The following is a 22,241-nucleotide window of genomic DNA, read 5'->3' on the forward strand; positions in this document are numbered from 1 at the left end:
TGAAAAATGGGTGCTGTCAAATTTCTAGCCAATTATTTGATCATTCATTCATTTGCTGTTTGTGAGACCGCAATGTCTTCAAATTTCTTTATGTTTGCCCGCACATCAAAAATAATTCATTAATTGTAAAGCACTTTGGAATATCTTGAGGACATGACGGTTGCTGCAAAAATACAAGTGCTTTCTTACTGCAGATTGTGATTAGGCAGACTATTTCTTAATACTGTACTGCAACCAGATTCTTAACTTATCCATAATAACAATTATGCCCAAATGCAAAATTGGTTAGTGTTCTGTTTATTGATAGATTATAGTTTTTCACGTGCAAAACACTTAAATTACAGGGAGTTTGAGTAACAATTGCCAAATGTGGCTTGTTTTCTATAAATTAAGTGCTGGTCTGCAATACAAAGTAATATATATTGTCAACTTTGCCCACTGGAGTTCAAATGATTTTTTTAAGTTGGAACTTGAAACTCCACTTCACTAAACATAAAAGAGCGTTACTTCTAATTGTTACATGATTTGATATAATAACACTTCAGAGTTCCATTTCATGCATTGTTTTATTCATGAATAGGATTATCAATTCAGCTCTCATGACAGGTACACTTGCCAAATTCCTGCTGCTCCTTCTGTGAACCTGACTCAGCAGCAGCTGTGTGAAGTGGCAACACATTTATGGGAACTACAGGTTAGTACTGACTGTTTCTTTCTGAAGCCATGTTTAGAATTGAAAGAACATATTGATTAAGGCAGGGAGTGCAACCTGGTTCAGGAGTATAAAGAAATGAGGAACTCTACTATATGTATATACAGATAGATAGTTATATTTCTCTCTCGCATTCTCTCTCTCTTGCTCTCTCTCTCTCTCTCTATATATATATCTTGGTGAAGGCTGGAGGGGGCGGGCCTGAGCCGAGCGTCGCCACCGCCGCCATCTTAGTAAAGGCGGGCGGGGCGGGAGTCAGCGTCCGCGTCATCTTCTGCCCGGAGCGCGACTTGAGTCCGGCCGGGCCTCACGCGGTAGGTTGCGCAGCGGCGTCTCTCTGGTCTTGAAGCCAGCTCGGGCGGGGACATTGGGAGATCACGGGGGCGGGACATCGGGAGATCCGGGGGCGGGACATCGGGAGATCGGGGTCGGGACATCGGGAGATCGGGGGGCGGGACATCGGGAGATCGGGGGGTGGGACATCGGGAGATCGGGGGGCGGGACATCGGGAGATCGGGGGCGGGACATCGGGAGATCAGGGACAGGAGATCGGGGGCGGGACATCGGGAGATCGGGGGGCGGGACATCGGGGGGCGGGAGATCGGGGGGGCGGGACATCGGGGGGCGGGAGATCGGGGGCGGGGCTCGGGGACTCCCCCTCTCCCCCCTCCTCCTCCCCTTCCTCCCCCCTCCTCCTCCCCTTCCTCCCCCCTCCCCTCCCCCTCCCCATCTTCCCCCCTCCCCTTCCTCCCCCCCTCCCCCTCCCCCCTCCCCCTCCCCCCTCCCCTTCCTCCCCCCTCCCCTTCCTCCCCCCTCCCCCTCCCCTTCCTCCCCCCTCCCCCTCCCCTTCCTCCCCCCTCCGCCCCCCCTTCCTCCCCTCCCCCTCCCCTTCCTCCCCCCTCCCCCTCCCCTTCTTCCCCCTCCCCCTCCCTCCCCCCTCTTCCTCCCCCCTCCTCCCCTCTTCCTCCCCTCCCCCTCCCCCCTCCCCCTCCTCCCCCCTCCCCCTCCCCTCCCCTCCCCTCCCCCATCCCCTCCCCCCTCCCCCTCCCCTCTCCCTCCCCCCCTCCATCCCCCTTCCCCCCTCCCCCCCTTCCCCCTCCCCCCTTCCCCCTCCCCCCTTCCCCCTCCACCCCTCCCCCCTCCCTCCCCCCTCCCTTCCCCCCTTCCCCCCTCCCTCCCCCCTCCCCCCCTCCTTCCCCCCTCCCTCCCCCCTTCCCCCCTCCCTCCCCCCTTCCCCCCAGTCGCTGTCTCTCTTCCCCCCAGTCACTCTCTCTCTTCCCCCAGTCGCGCTCTCTCTTCCCCCCCAGTCGCGCACTCTCTCTCTCTCTCTTCCAACAACAACATGCCCTCGAAAAAGCCTCGGCACCGCCGGGCACTCCAGTTAGTAATAGATAGATAGATAGATAGATAGATAGAGAGAGAGAGAGAGAGAGAGAGAGAAAAATAATAATAGCATCTGTTACTTCTGTTTTTTTAAGAAAATACCCATTTTCGAAAATCTTTTTTGATATTGTAGATGGCAGTGTTGTCTTGGCTTTGATGAATCACCTCTGTGCCTGAATAAAGAGCAATTAACCTCATTAAATCCAATACCTAAATATGTGTATGTGGTATGTGTAAGTGGTATGTGTAGGCAGTGTTGGACTTCGTCATCAGCGTCTGCCCTTGTTGACAGTACGCTCCCGAGTTATGGAAAGTGGTCCACATTGTCCAAGGCCTAGTTGTGGATTTTGATAATCGGGGGGCAGTACTGTGTGGCGGGGGCAGGTTGGTAGAGGACCTTTTTCTTACGGATGTTTAGTGTAAGGCCCATGCTCTCGTACGCTTCGGTGAAGGTGTTGGTGATGGTTTGGAATTCTGTTTTGCATACTGTAATTCGACGACAGAGGATGGGACGACCTTGGATCTGGACTGGAGGCGACGGAGGTTGAACAGTTTCCCGTTTGTTCTGTAAATTAGCTCCACTCCAGCGGGGAGCTTACTGAGAGTGAGATGGAGCATTGCAGCAAGGAAGATCGAGAAGAGCGTTGGTGCGATGACACAGCCTTGCTTGACCGCGGTTTGTACGTGAATTGGGTCTGTGGTGGAACCGTTGGTCAGGATCATGGCTTGCATGTCACCGTGAAGCAGGCGGAGGATGGTGACAAAATTTTGAGGGCATAATCCCTCACGGTTGACAGTGTCGAAGGCCTTTGTGAGATCAAAAAAGGCCATGTACAGCGGTTGGTGCTGTTCCCTGCATTTCTTTTGTAATTGACATGTGGTGCAGCCTTCGGTCGCCTGAGGAAGAGAGTGTTTGAAGACCAGGACCTCAAACCCGGCACTAAGCTCATGGTCTACAGAGCAGCAGTGATACCCGCCCTGCTGTATGCCTCAGAGACATGGACCATGTATAGCAGGCACCTCAAAGCACTGGAGAGGTACCACCAATGCTGCCTCCGCAAGATCCTGCAAATCCATTGGCACCAGCCATAGGCACACCAACGTCAGTGTTCTTGCTCAGGCCAACACCCCCAGCATCGAAGCTCTGACCACACTCGATCAACTCCGATGGATGGGTCACATTGTCCGCATGCCCGATACGAGACTCCCAAAACAAGCGCTCTACTCGGAGCTCCGGCACGGCAAGAGAGCCCCAGGTGGGCAGCGGAAATGCTTCAAAGACACCCTCAAAGCCTCCTTGAAAAAGTGTAACATCCCCACCGACACCTGGGAATCCCTGGCCCAAGACTGCACAAAGTAAAGGAGAAGCATCCAGGAAGGCGCCGAACACCTTGAGTCTCTTCGCCGGTGTGGTGTATGTAACCTGTTCCACCTTAAGAGAACTTAAGCCTGGTCCACCTTAAGAAAGGTACTACTTTCTTTGGCTGCTGTATACGTAATACCGGTGGTGTTATATAAGCACAGTGTAATAATATTGTATTCAGTATAGTCCGACCTCCAACCAGTAAAGACCTGTTGAATTTACTCTTGGCCGCTTTCGAGCGAGAGGCGCAGCGCAGGACATCGATCGCGACCGGAGATAAGGGCCGCATTCGGGCTAAAGGCGCAGCGTCTGGGGAAACTGAAGGCGCGAGAGACGCGGTGAAGCGGAGACAGCGTCGGGGGACGGGTGAAGACCGCCAAGCGCGGGAAAACCGCCATTTTGTGGGCGGAGGACGACGGCAAGAGCGGGAAGCCACCATCTTAGATAACATTAAAAATACGATAAATTGCTACGATGCCTAAACATGGGAACATTAATGCCGTCGACAGTGATATAGATGACTGGGCTATGTATGTAGAACGCATACAAAACTATTGTAAGGCAAATAAAATTCCTGAGACAGATAAAGCACTAACATTACTAAACTTAATGGGTGCGAAGACATACGGGCAATTGAAACACCTGTTATCACCAGATGAACCGGCGGATAAGACGTTCGAACAGATTGTTACTGTCCTAAAAAATCATCTTAGCCCCACGCCGCTGATGCTAGCGGAACGATTTAAATTTTACGATAGAAGACAGCGGCAAAATGAAAGCAATGCTGAATATTTGATGGAATTACGTAAGCTAGCAAAATATTGTCAGTTTGGAACGGGACTGACAGAGGCACTTCGAGATAGATTTGTGTGTGGTTTATTTAAACAGGATACACAAAGGCGACTGCTCGAGGAGAATGAGCTGTCTCTCGAGAAGGCGGTCACTATGGCAGCAGCACACAAGGCCGCAGCGAGAGGCACGGCAGTAATGCAGCTACAGCCACCGGAACTCGGTACAAACAAATTGGGCTTGAGTTCTGTCAAATGTTATCATTGTGGAAAGACAACGCACGATCAGAACCAGTGTTGGTTTAAAAACCAAGAATGCAGAACGTGTGGCAGGTTTGGCCACATAGCTAAAGTATGCCGGTCAGGAAAGAAGACCAGCAATAAAAAGTCACCGCAAGGAAAATATGCAAAGGTACACAAGGTGACAAAGAACAGTTTGACCGAACAGAAGTCAGATTCAGACGCTAGCAGTAATGAACTGAATAGCTTAAGAATACACAACGTTGGTAAGGATACAGACCTCCAGACAATTTGGGTCACTCTTAAGATAGCAGGAGTCCAAGTAAAAATGGAATTGGACACTGGATCGGCATTGATGGTCATGAATAAGAAAGATTACAGAAGGTTATTCCAACATATTCCCTTACAGGATACGGAGATTATATTGAAAACGTACACGGGGCAAAGAGTGTACCCCATCGGAAAAATAGAGGTAGAAGTGGTCCACAAGGGCGAAGGAAGCCAAGTAATGGACTTATATGTGCTACCTGAAGGAGGTCCACCACTACTAGGACGGGAGTGGATTAGGAAAATGAATATGGACTGGCACTCCTTGAAAGCACTAACGATAGATTCCGGGGAAACAGCTGTCAAACCTAAACGGTTGTCCAGAATATTGGATGAGGCTAAAGAGGTGTTCCAGCCGGGACTGGGAACACTGAGAGGAATTACGGCAAACATCAAGATTGATGAACATGCACAACCAAAATTTTTTAAAGCCAGACCGGTACCCTATGCAATACGACCTGCGGTTGAAGCGGAGCTGGAAGCACTAGAACGTTCAGGGGTACTGTCTAAAGTAGATTGGAGTGAGTGGGCTACTCCCATTGTTCCCGTTATGAAACGTCCTGCGAACAATAAGCCAGGAGATCCAGGGAAGGTTCGCATCTGTGGAGATTTCAAGATCACCGTTAATCCGGTGCTTCACACGGTGCAGTATCCGCTTCCACGGATTGAGGATATTTTCGCTTCACTGTCTGGCGGGAAACATTTCACCAAGATAGACCTGGCGCAGGCGTACTTGCAGATGGAGGTTGAAGAAGAGTCACGCCAATACCTCACGATCAACACGCATCGAGGGTTGTACCGGTACAATAGGCTGGCTTTTGGAGTGGCATCGGCTCCAGCAATTTGGCAGAGGGCCATGGAGCAGGTATTACAGGGAATTCCAGGCACACAATGTTACCTGGACGACATTCTGATCACAGGTGATGGTGATGAACAGCATCTCGCTAACTTGGAACTGGTGCTCAACAGACTGAAAGAGTATGGACTTAGGGTAAATCGGCAGAAATGTGAGTTCTTCCAGAAGCGGATCTCGTACTGTGGTCATGTAATTGACCGGGAGGGGCTTCATAAGTCTCCTGACAAGATAGCGGCAGTTGTAAAGGCTCCCGCTCCGGAGAATGTCTCTCAGTTGAGGTCGTTTCTAGGATTAATTAACTACTACCATAAATTTCTGCCAAATCTATCCACGGTGCTGCATCCGTTGAACACTCTTTTACAGAAAGGGGTACCATGGGACTGGGGCGAAAACTGTAAGAAGGCATTTCGCAAAAGCAAAGAATTGATCACCTCAGAGGAAGTGTTGGCTCACTTCAACCCGACACTGCCTATTCGGTTGGCTTGTGATGCTTCTCCATATGGTATTGGGGCAGTACTCTCACATAAATTGCCAAATGGCACGGAAAGGCCAGTCGCGTTTGCATCCAGATCATTGACCTCCGCTGAGCGCAACTATGTGCAGATCGATAGGGAGGCCCTTAGCCTTGTATGGGGAGTGAAGAAGTTTAATCATTACCTACAGGGCCAAAAATTCACACTTCTGACGGACCATCAACCGTTGGTGTCCATTTTTAACCCTAAGAAGGGTGTTTCGGTGATGACAGCACAGCGTCTCCAGAGATGGTCTCTTTTCTTAGGGGCACATCAATATCAGATAGAATTCAAAGGTACGAAACAGCATGGCAATGCTGATGGCCTGTCGCGCCTGCCACTACCTGACGATGAAGACACGACGGAAGTTGACCCTGTTGAGTTATTTCATTCGACCATTATCGAGTGTTTACCTGTCACCAACGCAAGTATTGAAAGAGAAACCAGGAACGACCCGACACTGTCCAGAGTCTACGAGGTGACAGTGAAAGGATGGCCAACACGGGGTGATCCTCTGTTACCGGCATTCTCGGCAAGGCGAGACCAGCTGTCCGTCTGCCATGGTACTTTGATGTACGGGACAAGAGTGATTATTCCTCCCAAGTTAAGGGAAAGAGTTTTAAAATAACTACATGAAGGTCATCTGGGGGGAGTTAAAATGAAAAGTCTTGCTAGGGCTTACGTATGGTGGCCGGGTATTGACCAACAGATTGAGGAGTTAACGAGTGCAAAATGCACCTCCGATAGCACCGCTACACCCATGGGAATGGCCTTCAGCCCCATGGCAACGCGTACACATTGACTTTGCTGGTCCATTCATGGACTCCATGTTCCTAATCGCGGTGGACGCACATTCCAAATGGCCAGAAGTCATCAAGATGAATACCACTACTTCAGAAAAGACAATTGCAGTGTTAAGAACAATATTCGCAAGGAACGGATTGCCAGAACAGATCTGTTTGGACAACGGACCACAGTTTGTATCGGAAGAATTCCAACAATTCTTAAAGAAGAATGGAGTTAAACATTATACCTCTGCCCCATATCATCCGGCGACAAACGGGTTGGCTGAAAGATTTGTCCAGGCATTCAAAAAGGCTATTAAGGCCATGAATGATGATCAGATTCTGCTGCAACACAAGGTCGATAAGTTCCTGATGTCATATAGAAACGCCGATCATGCCATGACTAACCAAAGTCCTGCTATGATGTTTTATAACAGGAGGTTGCGGTCCAAGTTGGACTTGTTAAAACCAAATGTGCGGAGGGAAGTGGAAAACAAACAGTTTCGGCATATTAACAGCAAGACCACTCGAACTTTTGACGTAGGACAACCAGTAATGGCAAGGGGCTATGGAAATGACAAATGGCAGTCCGGAACAATCCGGGCCAGACAAGGACCTCTGATGTACACCGTAGATATTGGTCATAATGTGATAAGGCGTCATGCGGATCAACTGGTAGAGTCGAGAGCAAGGGTCGAACCCATGGTTGTGACAGAGACAGCTGTGGAAGACGTTCATGAACCTAAAGCATCTACCTCGGCCGAGAATGTATTTGATGATGATGACACCCAATACATTGGCAACCAACTAGAGGAGGCACCTCAACAACAAGAATCAGAGACCACTGAAAGGCGTTATCCAAGCCGAATCAGAAAGCCTCCTGAGAGACTGAACCTTTGAACTGTTATACCTGAAGTTATATATGTATATATGTTATGTTTATTTGGGGATATGACTGTTAAGCTAAAAAGGGAGGATTGTGGTGTATGTAACCTGTTCCACCTTAAGAGAACTTAAGCCTGGTCCACCTTAAGAAAGGTACTACTTTCTTTGGCTGCTGTATACGTAATACCGGTGGTGACCACACCGGTATATAAGCACAGTGTAATAATATTGTATTCAGTATAGTCCGACCTCCAACCAGTAAAGACCTGTTGAATTTACTCTTGTGGTCTGTGTAGTAATTCTCACTATAACACACAGACTTAACAGCCGGGAGCAAGCGGAAGCCAAGCGCAGGCTGCGCAAGGAGCGCACATCAACCCAAGCACCCCACCCATCTGCCCCTTCAACCACCGTCTGCCCCGCCTGTGACAGAGACTGTCGGTCCCACATTGGACTCATCAGTCACCTGAGAACTCATTCTTAATGTGGAAGTAAGTCATCCTTGGTTCCGAGGGACTGCCTAAGAAGAAGAAGAAGGTATGTGTAGGTGATGTATGTATGTGTGTGTGCGTGTGTGTGTATATATTTGTGTGTGTCCCTGATTTTAACATTGGGCCTATTTTGGGAGGGTGAGTTATGGTGGCAATTATAAAACTTACCTGTTGCAACCAAAAAGAGGCCCAGGGTATTTTAACTCCAATTACTTGGTAATTTCATCTGTATTATAGACTCTAGGGCAGGATTTTCATTGGGCCGTGGAGGTGGGATTGGAGGTGTGTGGGGGGTTAAAATCTCAAAATCGGGGGGAAAGAACCCATCCCGCCCCCAACCTGCCTTGGAGGGTTCGAGATGTCCGGTGTTCAGGTGAGTGATGTGTGCATGAGTGCAGAGGTAAGTGTGTTTGGTGTGTGTAAAGGCCTAGAAATTCAGTATAGCCACGTTTGGGGCGCTACAGCATGGCGTTCGCTAACTTTTGCGCCCGGCGCAACTTAGCGCCACCTTCGCCGATATTCAGTTGCATCTCCGCAAGAGGTTGCTGCTGCGCTAAAGCAGGCAATGCACGACTATCATTAGGCGCTAAGCTGGCGATCCGGGGCGCAAACACCCAAGGCGGGCGCAGCGCAGGTGCGGCGAGTTGCTCATTGAGGGCAGACAGTCAAGCGCCGGTCAGCACTTAAAGGGGGATGATGGAATTGTTTGGCTGCCACGCCCTGCACACTGCAGCCCTAAGGCAAGGCCTGAACACTGCTTCTGGAACTGCTCCACGCCCAAGAGAATGGAGAAGGCCAGGGAGAGAGCGCAGCGCTTCGGCGAGGGTGGCCTGAGGCTGCTGGTTGGCGCAGTGGACCGCAGGCGCCATATCCTCTTCCCTGAGGGTGGCAAGAGGCCGCTGCCCGCCGAATATCGGAAAGCATGGAGGGAGGTGGCAAACAGGGTCACGTCCAACAGCGTGGTTGGCAGGACACCAACCCAATGCCGGAAAAAATTCAACGACCTCACTTGGGTTGTCAGGGTGAGTACCCTTTCCAGTATCCTCCTCATCCCTGCATGTGCACCTCACTTTATGGCCAAAGGGGCCTGAAAGCCCTAATGGCCAGCCCTCATCCAGCAGCTATGGGACTGTCATGAAAAGCACTTGCACATTCAGGACTTTAGACACTGTCAGGGCTATTCGACCATGGGAGGCAGTGCAGGCGAGATCAGGGCTTGACACTGTCAGGGCTATTCGACCATGGGAGGCAGTGCAGGCAAGATCAGGGCTTGACACTTTCAGGGCTATTCGACCATGGGAGGCAGTGCAAGCGAGATCAGGGCTTGACACTGTCAGGGCTATTCGACCATGGGAGGCAGTGCAGGCGAGATCAGTGCTTGACACTGTCAGGGCTATTCAACCATGGGAGGCAGTGCAGGCGAGATCAGGGCTTGAAACTGTCAGGGCTATTCAACCATGGGAGTCAGTGCGGGCAAGATCAGGGCTTGGCACTGTACTTAGAGGCCATCCTTTCTCTTGCAGGGCAAGCTGGCGCATAACAGAAGACAGCAGCGACAGACCGGGGAAGGCCATCCTGACCTGAAACAGCTGAGCGACCGCAAGCAGCGAGTGGAGCGGATCATGGCAGGCCGGCTGAGTGGCCCCGTCGCCACTGGAGATGCTGACCCTGTTCTGGGCACCAATGGTAAGGTCATCACCTTTTTGACCTCTCTCTTTCCACTTGCGTCTCACACCAGCATCCTTTGCCACTATTGAACCAATGCAGTGCACAGCAGCACTCATGCCTCCCTCGCTGCCGCCCTGTCCTCACTCTAAAGCAACTCTTGTGCCTCCCTGCTTTCAGATGGTGACTCGCCAGGTGAGGAGGCGGCCCCTCAAGCTGGCACTGTGTCCGAGTCAGACATAGAGGAGGAGGAAGAGGAAGCCGGCCCATCAGGGACACCCTCAGCCGAGGCAGCCCATGGCCATGATGGTGACACGTCTTCCCTGGAGGGGAGCAGGGGGGAAGGGTCGGAGGAGAGTGAAGCTCCGGGGACCAGTGGGCTGCAGCAACGCAGGAGGGGTGGGGAAGCTCGGCAGCCTTCTCCCTGGAGGGTGAGTGCGGCCTCCAGTCCTGCTACGGTGAGCGTAGAGGAGGTGCGGCTCCTAGCAGAAATGGGCGCCCAGGCTGAGCGCAGGCACACTGAGCTCATGGCTGCAGTGGCAAGGATGCCTGACTCCATAGAGTCACTGGCAAGGAGTGTGCAGGAATTCGGGGGCAGCACAGGCCAGGAGTCTGCAACAATTCAGTGCAGCATAGGCCATGAGTCTACAGGACTTCGCGGCAGCACAGGCTAGGAGTCAGCAGGACTTCGCTGCATCACAGGCGGCTTCTAACCAAGTGCTCAGTCATGCCGTGCATTCACTGGCTGGTGTCATACAGACACAGACCAGGGCCACACGGGCACTAACTGCTGCCACCCTCACTGGATCGGCCAGGCATCGCCGAGGCACTCACCGCGCCGCAGCAGCCCAGCAGTCTATGCTTCAGCAAATTGCTGCGCATGCTGCAGTGCTGGCCCGTGCGAGTGCCAATGTATCAGCTGACCAGGGAGTGCCTGTGATCTGTCAGGTTGGCAGCATTCCTGCAGCCAACACTGTCACTCCTCCATTGCAGCTGCCACCAGCCGTTGGACAGACTGATGCCGCCCAAGCAGAGTTGGAGCAGTCAGCAGCCGGCCACTCCAGGCCCAGAGCTGGTCCAGGCCGACCCCCAATGGCATCTGCTGTCTCACCATCTGATCCTCAGCAGCCTTCCCCCAGCCTTGCTGCAGCCACTGGGGTCCCATTGAGGAGGTGCTGCAGGGCGGGTAGGGGCCAGTCACGGAAACGAGACGGATCACCCTCGCAGGGGAAAAAGTAGAAGGTGTGGCCAAATGTTTTGTTTTATTTATAAAGGCCGAGACTGCTGTATTTGTTTTAGATATAAAGGCCGAGACTGGTATATTTCTTTTATATTTAAAGGCCGAGACTGGTATATTTGTTTTATATTTAAAGGCCGAGACTGGTATATCTGTTTTATTTATAAAGGCCGAGACTGGTGTATTTCTTGTATATATAAAAGGCTGAGACTAGTGTATTTGTGTTTTTGGGGGGGGTTCTCTCCATTAGTTTGTCATGTGGAAAGGGCACAGAGGTATCACAGTAAAAAATGTTCTTAAATCGCACTGTCCATGTTTTCTTTTGGAAGTCCTGGTTGCCCTGGTCGGCTGAGGGCTTGTGAAGTGGCTACATTCATCTTCTGCCATTGGCACAAGCCATTCCCTGAGAGGGGGCCTAGAACCGAGTTGCAATAAGCCGCCGACAGGCGGCCCTTGCACTTTCTGCCTCCGTCCCGTGCTGGTCCTCCTCCTCCTCCTCCTCCTCCTCTGGTGGTCCTCCAATGTCTGCTGGCAGTGGCTGAGTCCTGCGGATAGCCAGGTTGTGCAGCATGCAGCACACGACAACGAAATGGGAGACTCGCTCAGGCGAGTACTATAGGGCTGCCCCGGAACGATCCAGACAGCGGAACCGTTGCTTGAGCATGCCGACTGTTTGCTCAATGATGTTCCTGGTTGCTTGATGGCTGTCATTGTATCGCTCTTCAGCAGGGGTGCTGGGCGCACGGAGCGGGGTCATCAGCCAGGTGCACAAAGGATAGCCTTTGTCCCCGAGAAGCCATCCTCGTGGGTGAGGCTGGGCCTCGAACATGTCTGCCACAGAAGTCTGGCGCAGGATGAAGGCATCGTGGCTGCTGCCTGGAAAGCGGGCATTGACAGCTAGGATGAGCTGCCTGTGGTCACACACCAACTGCACGTTGAGCGAATGGTAGCCCTTCCGGTTGCGGTAATCCTCAGCATTCTCTAGAGGTGCCCGCAAAGCCACATGCGTGCAGTCAATGGCGCCCTGCACCATGGGGAAGCCCGCTAATACTGCAAAGCACATTGCACGCTCTTGCTGCTTGTCCACAGTCATGGGGAAGGAGATGAACTGACGTCTCCTTCTGAAAAGGGCATTGTTCACCTGGCGGATGCAGCAATGTACCGCGAACTGGGAGATGTTGGAAATGTCCCCAGTAGCGGATTGGAAGGGGCCGGTGGCATAGAAGTTGAGAGCCACCGTCACCTTCACTGCCACCGACAGAGACGTCCTGCTCCTCAGCTGTGGCTGCAGATCTCCGTGAAGCAGGTGGCAGATCTCAGTGACCACCGCCCTTCTGAATCGCAGCCTCCGAACGCACTGCTCCTCAGACATGTTCAGATATGAGAACTGCTGGCAGTATACCCTGGGTGGGTAAGGCCTCCTTTGCTGATGCCTGTTGGCCCTTCTCCGTCTGGCCATGACTGGCACTCTCTCACGGCGTCTCTGAGCCCTTTGAATGCAATGGAGAAGCCCAATGTTTCCACCTATTGCAGCCCCCATTATATGTTTCCAATCAATGCTATGACACTGAAGTTAAAGACAAGTGCAAAGCTCTGGCCTGAAGCCACAAGTACCTGTGCGAGTGTTGAGCCAAACCAGAAAGCTCTCTACCTTTGTCTCTCTCCAAATATCCATCTCTCACAAAGAAGGAGTGGAGCAAAATGGCTGTCATTTATACTGCAGGAGGAGTCCCCTTTAATTAGCACCCCCCGTGCCCCGCAGCGACTGGGAACCATTCCCCTCTACCAGTCGCGGGGGGCGCCAGGCGCACAATAGGCCGGCGCCACTGAATTTCCGGTTCGGGGCGCACAAAGGGCATTGCACCATGAAATGACGTCAGGATCTGCGCGCGCAGCTGAGCGCGTGCAAAGGTTTTGCGCCGCCACTAAATCTTAACTGAATTTTGTGAGAGGTGCAGATCGCGCCGCGCCAGGGCGCTAGCCGCTTAGCGCCCTACTTCTCCTCCTCCTAAGGTGCTAGCGGCTGGCGCAAACGACTGAATTTCTAGGCCAAAGTGTTTAAAGAAGTTTTACTTACCTTTACAGCCTTCCTTCCTTCAGGTCTCAGGAGTCCCTCATCTCACCGGCACAGAAAGCAGAATGGCCGCAAGCTGTCAAAAGTTGCAGCATTCAGCTTTCTGTTCTGAAGAAATCTCTAAATCAGCCTGAGAGGAGTACAGATTGTCAGTGTTTGACATGAGTTAAAATTCAAGCGGCGGACTTACTGCTCTTCTCCTGCCCCACAGCTATTTTAACGCCGCTGTTTTCTTGGGCGGTTGAAGCCTACGGTGTGCAGCATTTGCCACAACGCTTCACTTAGTAAAGTCTGGTGGACACCCAGCAGAGGTAAGTTTAATAATTATTTCTGTGGGGCTAGGATAAGCAAGCGTGCTCCTCCCGGCCCACAAAGAAAGTTTGGTCCACTGTAGCCTCACATCCAACCTGTAAAATTCTCCCAATCCCCACCCCACCGCCAGCCTGGCAGCCTGCAGACCACCTGATCCTCACAGGCCCAAAGCCGGCGAGCTGCCGCTGGATTCTCATTTTGGACAGTCAACTGACTGGCAGAATGTTAATCAGCCCGGCCATTAAAATGGACTGGGCCTCCATTGCAGATCCTGGGTAGGCATCCCACTGGCTTTCCGCCTGAGTTAAAATTCCCCCTTAATTGGCCTAGAATCTCCTGGCATATCCTTGTCTCTGTTATCGAAGAGGAGAGTCATATTTGTCACCATCCAGTCCTCTGGCATGGTTTTCTTTTCCACAGAATTGGGGAAAATGTAGCCAGAGCCTGCACTATTTCTTTCCGAGCTTCCCTCAGGATTCTCGATGTAAACCATCTAGTCCTGGTGATTTCTCTACCTTAAAGTTTAGTGACTTTTGTTGTGTATGTAACCGTTTACCTTTAAGGGAACTATAGAATGTAACCGTTCGCCTTTAAGAGCACTACTTTAGGGTGGCACTATCTATTGGCTCATGTATACTGTAATACTGATAGTGACCACACCAGTATATAAGGGTTGTGATACGTTAACTAGGGCAGAATCGCCCGAGCCTCTGAATAGTAAAGACGTGTTTTATTTTGTTAACAGTGGAGTCTGTGATTATTTATAATACAACCCACAGACTTAACATTGGCGACGAGTCAGGATTCGAACCCTGCGGCAGTTGTTCCACGGCGGCTTCGTCCGAAGACAGGACGTTGAAGAGAGGTTTCAATCCTCACCAGTCTGGAACCGACAGGCTGGAAGCGACAGGCATTAGGACCCTGAAGCCTCCATAACCTCGTGGGTAAGCCACAGCGTTGGCTGCAAAGACAGTGCCACCGATCGGGAGATAAGGGCGATCGCAATCCCTGATAAGAGCCGCGGTGAAACGCGCGAGCGGGTAAGCCAGAGCCCGGGAGGGAGCGAGCAAGATCCGCGCGAGCGGGTGAGCCAGAGGCCGGGGGCCGCTTTCAAGTGCGAGGCGCAGCCGGGCCATCGATCGCATCCGCTGATAAGAGCCGCACTCGGGCTGAAAGACAGCGTCGGGGGACGGGCGAAGACCGTCAAGCGCGGGAAAACCACCATTGAAGTGGGCGGGGAGAGCGAGAAGCGCGGGAAAGCCGCCATTTTTCACGGGAAAACCGCTGAAGAAGAAGGAAGAAGCGGGAAACCGCCATCTTGGAAATTATTAAGAATTTCAGGAAAGTAATAAGATTTTTCAGAAAGGCTGGTGTGTTCTCAAGAAGAGAGGGAAAATAAGTATAAGTACAGCAATACTTGTGGTGTTCTCAAGAAGAGAGAAGAAAATTAATAATAAGTAAAGTAATACTTGTACTGTACTCGAAAAGAGAAGAAGATGCCTAAGCGAGGATATATTAATGACTTTAATGCGGAAATAGAAGACTGGGCCACGTATGTGGAACGCATAGAAATATATTGCGTAGCCAACGACATTGAGGATGACGACAAGGCAATAACTTTGTTAAATTCGATGGGAGCAAAAACATACGGGCTTTTGAAACATCTAATAGCACCAGTTAAACCAGTGGACCAGACCTTCGAAGAGATCGGAACAGTGTTGAAGGATCACTTGAACCCCACACCGTTGATGCTGGCTGAACGATTTAAATTTTACGCCAGAACCCAGAGGCAAGATGAAAGCAATGCGGAATACTTAGTCGAACTGCGTAAGCTAGCGAAATACTGCCAGTTTGGAAGGAATTTGACAGAGGCGCTGCGGGACAAGTTCGTATGCGGCTTGGCCAAAGAAGGAACGCAGAAGCGACTTCTGGAGGAAAACGACCTCACACTGGACAGGGCTGTCCTCATAGCTTCATCGCACGAAGCCGCAGTGAAAGGAACGGCGGAAATGCAGCTAAAGGCGGCGGCACTCGGGGTGGACCAAATGACTGCAAGCATTTCCAAATGCTACCGTTGTGGAAAGACAACGCACGACCAGAATCAGTGCTGGTGTAAGAATCAAGAGTGCAGGAAATGTGGCAAACTGGGTCACATCGCGAAGGTATGCAGGTCCAGAAAGAAGACCAACAAACAAAGGAAGCCACCACCACAAGAAAAGTACAACAAGGTGCATCAGGTGGCTGAAAAGAGTTCAGACGAACAAAATTCAGACTCAGACCCAAACAGCCAGGAGTTGGATAGTCTGAGAATCCACAATGTGGGTAAAGTAACTGATCTACAGACGATCTGGGTCACACTAAAAATAGCTGGAGTCCAAGTACGAATGGAGCTGGACACGGGATCAGCTGTATCAGTCATCAACCAAAAGGACTACCACCGACTATTCTCTCACATACCCTTAAGAAATACCAAGTTCGTATTACAGACATACACGGGGCATCGCGTATACCCCATGGGGAAAATAAGAGTCAAGGTGAGAGATAGGGGTAAAGTACACCCAAGAATGAATTTGTACGTACTACCTGAGGGAGGACCACCACTTCTAGGACGGGAGTGGATCAAGAAAATAGACATGGAATGGCACTACCGACAAGCAATGACGAGTGAGGACTCGGTGCAGACAAGCAGCTCAGACTCTGAGCCGGAAGACGATAAGTCCAGCTTATGTATGAAAAACAAGGTTAACATTAACTCACAGACTAAGGTTGGAAAATCGATGGTGTGCATAAAGACAGAGAATTCTGAGTCTGTTCAAGCTACAGACATATGCATTACGGAGGAACACCGGGCTCGAACTCAACGCTATTTCAAAGTACAACAACAATTAGAACAATTAAGTTACCGCCTCGTACAAGAGATGAAAACAATGAAAAAGTTCTATGACACCGAATGGGAGAGTCTGGAAAGACAACAGAACCTACTGGCTCAAGCAGAGAGCGACCATAGAGCCATCGTGACCAATTACCGATCACATCTCCCTGATGATGTTCAGGGGTTAGAATATTTGCATGATCTAGAGATACAGCAGAAGGGCAAATCACGCTGCACTGAGGATTTTGTTCTGCAATTAGAGACGGAGCTAGTGCAGGCAAAGTTAAGAGAAGTTGAATCACAGGGTGCTCTTAAGGAGATGCAGAAACAAATCTTGGACATGGAAAAGAGAAACGCTTCTTTACCTGATGAGAATAATGTGGCCATGTTGCAAGAGGAGCTTATAGGGGCGAAACTGAAAGAAGCTAAGCAAAGGATGTTGGAACTTGAAACGCAGAACCAAATCAGTGGTAATCAGCTATGTCAAGCAGAGAAGGAGTGCAAGGGTCTACATGAGAAGGTGCAATATCTCTCAGCCCAAAATAAGGGACTACTCACTCAGTTAAATGAAAGTAAACGGGAAATGGCTGAGATGGACTGCAAGAAGAAAGAAGAGTTGATGGCAGTGAGACTTCGAGAGGCAGATAGCATAGCAGCCTTGGCTGAACTCCAACAGGAAATTGCGAAAGAAACAAATGAAGAGGAATCTTCAGGAAGCCAGGATTTTATTCCAGTTCTTCTCTACGACTCCTTACAAGCAGAGTGTGAGAAGTTGAAAAAACAGTATGAACAGGCCCAGACTACAATTCTGGAGGGGGTTAACTCAGCAACCTCCGAAAAGCTAGTTTCGTTGGAAGTATATGAGCAACTAAAGGTTGAACATGAGCAAGAAGTCCAAAGGCTGCAGGAAATTCTTGAGGAGCTCAGGGCCAAGACAGACTCATCGGTAGAAGTTCCATACATAGATGAGGATGTAGAGGTGAAAGACATGGCAGAACTCATAAAAATATGGAAGGAAGCCCAAGACAAATATGAGGCGGCAATTACCGAGGTTGACCGACTTGAAGAACAGTTTCAACTGGGAATGGGCCCTGAACATGAGCTAGAGAGCATCGAGGCGCAACTTCTCCAAGCACTGGAAGCCAAAGTACAAGAGGAAGAGAAGATGAAAGCATTGGAGAAAATGATGGATGAAATGGAGGAGTACGCTGAATTACGTCCAGGGGAACAGGAGAATGGGGAAACAGCTACTTCAGTAGAAGGATTAAATAGCCTGATAACGAAATCCCTGAAGGAAGGGAAAGGATTGAACGCACAAATGAGGCCAGGAGGGAAGGAAGGGCAGACATCCGAGGAAGAGCAGGATGAATATGATTGCTTGAAGAAGGGTTTTGACCTGTTGAGTGACACCAAATGTTATGAGGATGTGGTCTGCCCAAATTGTGATGGGAACTCCCAAAGTGCTGAAATCCTGAGGAAGCACTTAAGGTCTAAGGAACATAGAGAGTTGGTGGCGCTACAGATGGCAGCCGGGAAAAGAGCTCGGAGAGTTTCAAAAAGGCAGAAAAGAAAAAGAAGAAGCAGAAAATAATAACTGTTTAAAATATTATTACTTCTACTACCTCAGTCCGAACACTACGAAAGGTGCTAAATTTGTAAAAAAAATCCAGGGACATTATCAAGACAGCCAGTGGGTTGTATAAGTCCGCACTGCTGGTTCAACAGGACGAAAGTACAAGCGGTTAAAAAAAAAAAAAAAAAGGCTATGGAGGATGCTGTCTGGAACGAATTAATACCAGAGACTGAATTTATGAACTGTTCCCACAGAGACTGAACCTGTAAACTGATTCCACTGAGAGTATGTTTGTAAATTGTTATATGACGTTGACTCCATCGAGAGTATATCTGCAAACTGTTTATATAAAGTTGAAGATTGTATGTTTAACGGGATTCTGTAAGTAATAAGCTAGGAAGGGAGGAGTGTTGTGTATGTAACCGTTTACCTTTAAGGGAACTATAGAATGTAACCGTTCGCCTTTAAGAGCACTACTTTAGGGTGGCACTATCTATTGGCTCATGTATACTGTAATACCGATAGTGACCACACCAGTATATAAGGGTTGTGATACGTTAACTAGGGCAGAATCGCCCGAGCCTCTGAATAGTAAAGACGTGTTTTATTTTGTTAACAGTGGAGTCTGTGATTATTTATAATACAACCCACAGACTTAACAACTTTATTCCCATTTATCTTTGAATAGTAATCTCCACAAACAGTTCTCCACTCAGCTCTGGTGCATCTAGAATCCCAATATTTAGCTCCTCTATGAAAACTGAGGCAAAGTACTTACTATGGGGGAATTTTTGGAGGGTCAATGGGCACGTTTGGTGATGGGTCAGGTGGGGAAAATGTTTTGGACAGCAGGTAGGGAGCCCACTGTTAACCCGCCGCCTTGATAGTTTCCCAGATGTCGGGTATGTCATCGCTGAACACACCCGAGACCAAGTGGTGGGGGAAGCAATTTAGATGATTAAGAGCTTGTTAACAGATACTTAAAAACTATTATAAGCTCACCTTTAGATTTTTAGAGTTCACCTACAGGTTCCCCGCTACTCGGGGATCACGTCAGGTAAGCAGGTCAGGAGTTGTGTCAGCATGGGATCATTTCTTAACTTGACAGCTGCAAATGGTCTATAAAAGCTCCCATTTCATAGCTGTTCACTTTCCAAGATCAGAAGCTGTTGCTTACTAAATTGGAAGACAGATTGAGCTTTATGCAGCTTCAAGTGTTTGGAACAAACTCTCTATCCAGTGTCACCTCATTGGAACAGCCTTTCTCATCATTGACAGATCACTTTTTTCATCTCAACTTCACATGCCATCTATTCTGTCAGCATCGGTGCCCTTGAAACTACTCAACTTGACCCTCAGATCAGCCCCAATACCAGCAGCACCAGGCACACCAGCAGCACCAATAACACCAATCTTCTCCGCAATCAACTGATGCTGCACAGGACACAGGGCATCAGCACCCAAGCACATTGCTGCCTAGGATGCCAGGGATGGCCTCACCATACTCAGATTTACTTTACTTGATGCTATACACCCTGGTTGACACATTTGGGCCGATTTTCCCGCAGGTGTGGGGAATTGTCGGGTTCCCCGAATGTCGGGGTTCCCACACGAATGTAAATGGGTCTGCCAGATTGATGCAATTTTTCTTCAATTGGCCAATTCATTTCCAGCGTGTGGGAACCCTTGCTAATTGACTATTTCCAGTCAGAAAGCCCCACAGTATGATGTCATCATTCGTGGTGCTTTTAAAGTCTATAGCAAGCATTGCAACCTCTGCAGGCTTCCATACAAACCACACAGGATGGCAGAGGAACCTGCAGCAGCTGTGGCCAGTGCCAGATCCCGAGCTGCCTGCAAATTCGACGAGGCTTCACTGCAGGCATTATTGGATGGGGTGAGGGCCCACAGGGAGGTCCTCTTCCCTAGGTCATGGAGGAAGAGGCCTCCCACTGAGACCAAGGCTGCATGGATGCAGGTGGCAGCAGATGTCAACTCGCTGGGGGTCACCAGAAGAACCTGGAAACAGCGTCGGAAGCGATTCCATGACCTTCACTGTACAGGAAAAGTAAGTATGAAGTTTCCATCACCCTCAAACTGATCCCCATTGCCTTTCCCCACCAGCACTCAGCTTTAGCACTCTCTTCCTCCACATCCCACTTCACAGTCACATCCATGCATCCTTACCCATTCCCTCTCTCTCTATGCTCACGTTCACATAACTATTCCACCATACAGCCCTCACACTCCCTATCACTCTGATACTTTGAGCACAACTGATAACACACAGGGAGGGCCCTTGGTCTTGCAGCCTCACACCATCTTTGTCTCCCTCTAAGTATCTATGCTATGCAATCTCAACACTCACTCCTTCATTCTCACTCAAACTCCACTTGTCTCCCTCATTGCAGGAAAAGAGAGCTCACAACAACAGAGAGCGAGCCAGGGCTGGAGGAGGCCCACCCTCAATAGCCCACCTGACCCCCTGGGAGGAAGGAGTGCTGGAAATTGTCGGGGCTGATGTGGCTGCGGAAGCTGGGGAAGAAGAGACAGGGGCAGGCCCGCAAGCTGGTGACAGAATAGTTTTCCATCTCTCTCATTGGCATAGCATGCGTCGCTGTTATGATTCTGAAGCAACATCATTTAGACTTATGAGCATCTGCAAAATCCAATGTGCATGTAACCTTGGCATCACATCTCTAACTCTTTCCTTTACTCCCCCCGAGGACCATCCGAAGCCCCCGTCCCCACTGCGGAGGAGGAAGAGGCTGAGCAGCCAGACGCCTCAGAGGAAGCTCCAACCTCTGAGGGCGCAGCGTCAGCAGAATTCAGTGCACCCAGCACCAGCGCAGACACTCACACCTTGGTGGGACCTTCACGAGATAGAGTAGTGTTGTCACCTGGTATATCACAGCTCACAAGTGAGCATCAGCAGATGGTGGAGACAGGGACAGCAGTGTAGAGTCCTCGTTGGAGGGCGCAGGACCCTGCCAGCTCAGCTCTGCTGCATGTCGACCCTCTGCCTCTGGGTCCATCCACAAGAGAAGAGGTGATGGATCTCCATGCACAGATGCAGGAGTCTCTGGCAGGTTTTGTCTCCAGGGTCGCTGCGAGTGTGGAGCGAATGGAGGAGTCCATAGAGAACATGAGCAGAGCCTTTGTGGAGTCATTGGCGCATGAACGCATCACCACGGAAAGGATGGCAACCTTCGTGGAAAGGATGGCTACAGTAGAGGAGAGGATGGCTACGGCCATGGAGGAGCTAAGTCGCCAAAGTGTTGAAAACATGGTGAGTGTTCAGAATAGACTGACATCTCTGGAGGAGCTATTGAGCAGAGAAACCAGACCTTCATGGCAGGCCCTCTGAGTAGGACTGCCATTGTAGAAACGGGTTCCCATGGCCCCCCTGATGTGCAGCAAGAGGGGGACCTGACCCATGAGAGGGAGGTTGGTGGCAGACTTCAAGGAAGTGGGGGCTCCTCTCCAAGCGCTCACACTTCCATGCCACTGCAGAGCCCTCGGCCAGAGCCCTGCTGGAGTCCACACCCAACGGAGATAGAGGTCTCAACCCCTGCACAGCTGCAGGAGCAGCAGACTGCTGGCGAGCCCTCACAGGCTCACCACCCCAGAGGACGCCCGCCAAAGATGTCAAGACAGGAGCAGCAGGAAAGTGAGCAAGGGGCCTCCACATCTGCTGAAGCCACAGGGGAACCACTACGTAGGAGCACACGTAAGAGAAAAATAAAGTACCACTAATCACAAGGGTAGTCACTTGGGTGAAATGTTGTGTTTATTTTTAAAATGCCATCAGTTGGTTATTGTAAATAAAATTTCCGATGGCAACTTCTGCAGTTGTGGCGTGTGTCATTTTGCAAATGGGGCTGGAGGTCCTCTAATGCCAAGAGGGGAAGAAAAAAAGGCCTCCCATGCTTCTGGCAGGTGCCTCAGTTGAGGAAGTGCTGAGTGAGGGTGGTGAGAGGGGCTTCCCAGGAGCTCACACTGGAGAAGTGTGTGAGGCTCCAACCTTCCACAGCTGTGCCTAAGCCTTGAACAAGTTGCCCCAAGCCTGAAGCAACAAGGTCCTGCAACCTACAAATGCTGTCTGATTAAATCTCTGCTTTCCTGATTGACCTGTAGCTGAAAGTAAGCAAGCCGATATTGTTTAT

The sequence above is a fragment of the Somniosus microcephalus genome, chromosome 15, assembly GCF_052327205.1.
Source record: "Somniosus microcephalus isolate GS21.2 chromosome 15, FLI_Smic_1.0, whole genome shotgun sequence".
NCBI lineage: Eukaryota > Metazoa > Chordata > Chondrichthyes > Squaliformes > Somniosidae > Somniosus > Somniosus microcephalus.